The sequence below is a fragment of the Peromyscus maniculatus genome, chromosome 1, assembly GCF_049852395.1.
Source record: "Peromyscus maniculatus bairdii isolate BWxNUB_F1_BW_parent chromosome 1, HU_Pman_BW_mat_3.1, whole genome shotgun sequence".
NCBI classification, from domain to species: domain Eukaryota; kingdom Metazoa; phylum Chordata; class Mammalia; order Rodentia; family Cricetidae; genus Peromyscus; species Peromyscus maniculatus.
Genome location: NC_134852.1, coordinates 158,698,807 through 158,702,573, shown reverse-complemented (window position 1 = coordinate 158,702,573; position 3,767 = coordinate 158,698,807).

The following is a 3,767-nucleotide window of genomic DNA, read 5'->3' as shown; positions in this document are numbered from 1 at the left end:
TCTATCTTCCCCTTTCTTTCTTTTTTTCTTCCTGAGTAGTGTTCTAGGAATGTTGTCTATTTGACCTATGTCCAGAGAAGGCAGAGCTTTGGTCACACTGGGCCCTGTCCAGCCCCTTGGAACTCTCCCAGCCCTACCCTGCATCCTCCCAAAGTCCCCAGACTAGAGCTGCTGAGGAAGAAACTGGGCTCTGGCTTCGGAACTGGGCTGCAGAGCAAGCAGCTGGCAGCCTGCCCGGCTCTCTCTGCCTGTGCTTCGTCTCATATACCGCGTCTCACACGCATGCTGGCCCCAGCCCCTCCTCTCCATCTGGAGGAGGCAGCCTTTGGGAGCCCTCCCATCGCTGTAGTCTCCGGCCAGTTGTCACTGCAGGTCCAGCAGGAGCTCGCACTTGCCTGTAGCCCAGAGCTCTCAGATAAGGTCGGGGGTCCCAGGACATCCCCATGCCGGTATGTTCTGGCATCTGAGGAAAGACTGCCGAGAGTTAAATCTGGCACCCGTTTCTGCCCCATATAAGCAGGCTGTCCTGCCTTGCGTGCCAAAGACAAGGAAACCCCATGCTGCCGGGCCCTAGGAAGTGTGAGGAGTAGCAGCTTTGACTGACGGAAATAGGGGACCTCACAGAGCCAGCCTGTGCTCCTCACCTCTGCAGGAGGAGGCATCAGGGAACAGGTCACCTACCATGAGAACTGCTTCCTTTCTCCTTTTGTCAAAGTGCTTGGGAGGCTGGTTTTAATCCCAGCACTCGGGAGGCAGAGGCAGGTGGATCTCTCTGAGTTTGAGGCCAGCCTGGTCTACATAGTAAGTTCCAAAAAAAGTGCCTGTGAGGAAAGATTTAGAAACAGTCCCCAACTTGGGGAGCCGATGACCCTTGTCCTCTGGCAGGAGACTTTTTTGTGTTTGTTTTTTGTTTTTTTGAGACAGAGTTTCTCTGTGTAGCCCTGGCTGTCCTGGAACTCACTCTGTAGACCAGGCTGGCTTCAAACTCAAGAGATCCGCCTGCCTTTGCCTCCCAGTGCTGAGATTAAAGATGTGCACCATCACACCTGACCACAGGAAACATTTAATGGTCCACATTGCTGATGTGGTTTGTCAGCCTCGGAAGTGGCATGCATGGCACAAGAGCTTTTGTGTTTTAACCAAGCCAAACATCAGCTCTCAGCCCAGCCCACCCTTGCCTTAGAATCGGTCTGGGAAGATTAAACCACCAGGCCACGATAAACAAGCTCTAGCTGCATCCTGCTGCCCGCCCACCCTTAGCCCTCGTCATGGGGGTCTGTGAGACTCCTCTGGGGAGCTGTAGCACTTAGCAACTGTCATTTGCTTCTGGTGGCTTGTGGGGAACAGTAGTGCCCTGCCCCTGCCCCACAATAGACAGAGCCCCTGTCTTTCCAGACTGAGGGAGATTTGGAGCCTTAGGCAGAGGTGGAGATTGGGCAATGGGAGATGGTGAGTTCAAGCAGAGAGGCCCAAAGGCAATGGGAAGAGAAATCCAGGGCTCCCTGTCAGAGGTGTGAATGGAAGCCTAGGGCTGTTGCCTGGATACCAGTCAAATGGGACTGGAGATGATGGGGAGGACATTTAAGACCCAAACGACAAGGAGGTTATGAACTCAGAGAGCAGACAGGTCTGGCAGGCGTGCCTCTGCCACCAGAAGGTTCCTTTTTACTCTTGTCAGGAAGTTGGTGCCAAGTGACTGCCAACTCATTTTCCTGGTCCTCGACATCAACTGCAGTGCCAGTCTCCAGCATCTGTCGCCCATAGGGCTCGCCTGTGCGCCTGCACGTGGGCATGTGATCTCGGAACAAGTACTGGTGATGGAGGGTACAGGCTGGCAGGGCCCCATCTGCCTTCCAGCTTCTTTTGGTGGCAGCTCCCCAGGTCTGGTCTCCAGTGGACCCTTGGCACAAGAGCTTGGGAGGGGGGCAGAGATGGCTCTGAAGAAACCGTTCTGCCTCCTCCTCCCCAGAGCATTTTCTTCGCTCCCTGAGGGAGACTGCCACCCTCTCCTTTCAGCGTGGCTGCCCTCTAAGAGTCAAGCCCCTTGGCTGGGAGGGTAGGACAGAGTTGCTGAGGGGAACAAAAGCCCCTCATAGCTCCCATTCGTGGGAACTCAGTTGAGTACCAGGAGCGGGAGGGCTGGGCCGACGCCAGAACGCTGGCCCTCAGGTCCTTCCATTCCGTCCTGCTTTCTGGAGTCACCCAGAGTGTAGGTTTCTGCCCCTTGACCTCAGGGTCGTAGGCCCTGCCACTTCCCTGAGCGAACTCCTCACTTTGGCCCTGAGCCTGGCAGAACCATGTGATGGCCCGGCACTTACACAGCTCCTCCCTCCAGCCCAGAACATTCTACCAAGCAAAGAATGGTGTTTTAACACTTTGAAAAGCTGTTTTTTAGGATATGTAATAAACTTCAACTTTTGGAGTTTTTAACTTTCATCTATTTTTTAATGGTTTATTTTTATTTGATGTGCTTGCATATATGTCTGTGTGCATCAGATCCCCTGGAACAGGAGTAGCAGACATGCCATGAGCTGCCATGTGAGGTGCTGGGAATTGAACCCAGGTCCTCTGGAAGAGCAATCAGTACTCTTAAACACTAAGCCATCTCTCCAGCCCCACGGAGTTTTTAAAGAACATTTATTTTATGTGTATGTACCCAAGTATGTGTGTGCATGTGCAGGCATGAGGAACCGAGGAAGTCAGAAGAAGGAACAGATCTGGAGTTAGAGATGGCTGGGAGCTGCCGTGTGGGTGCTGGGAATCAACAGCAGCAGTGTTCTTAACCCTGAGCCAAGCCGGGCGGTGGTGGTGCACTCCTTTAATCCCAGCACTCAGGAGGCAGAGGCAGGTGGATCTCTGAGTTTGAGGCTAGCCTGGTCAACAGAGCAAGCTCCAGGACAGCCAAGGCTGTTACACAGGGAAACCCTGTCTCGAGGAGGGAAAAACAAAAACCTGAGCCATCCCTCCAGCCCCTGGCTTTTTATTTCTTTTTTTTTTTTGGTTGATTGGCTTTGGATTTTCTTAAGACAAAGTCTTGCTTTGTATCTCAAGCTGGGACTGCACATGATACCCATATATACGAGCACATACACATAAAATAAATATTCTTGGGCTGGAGAGATGGCTCAGAGGTTAAGAGCACTTCCAGAGGTCCTGAGTTCAATTCCCAGCACCCACATGGTGGCTCACAACCATCTGAAATGAGATCTGGCACCCTCTTCTGTATTCATAATAAATAAATTAATTAATTAAAAAAATATTCTTTAAAAAAATTGAAGTTTGTTATATATCCCAATTAGATAACTTTTTTTTTTTTGTAGTTTTACAACTAAACTGCTGGACTAGCCAGGCATGGTGGCAGGATGGCATACAGCCGTAATCATCCTAGCTGGAAGAAGGATCAAGAGTCTGGGCCAGCCTCGGCTGCTCAGAGCAGAGAGGACCTTCTAAGGACCCATGAGTTCTGCTTCATGTATAAGGCTCCAGGGGGCTGGAGTCTGAGTCCTGGACTGTCTCATGTCTGTGTCATACACTGATGCACTTAGCCACCCTAGTAGGGTGGCTTAAGAGTCCTGGGAACCAGCCCAGCCCTGTGCCTGGGAGGAGAGGAAGGGAGAGGAACATGGGCATACCAGGAGCTGATCTGGTGGGACCAGGGCCTGGAAAGGGTGACATAATGATCACTAGTCTAAATTCAGCCCTGGGAGCCTGGCAGGCCAGGGGGTCATGCTATAGATCCAGCTGGAAGCTGTGGGCAATGTTTGAAC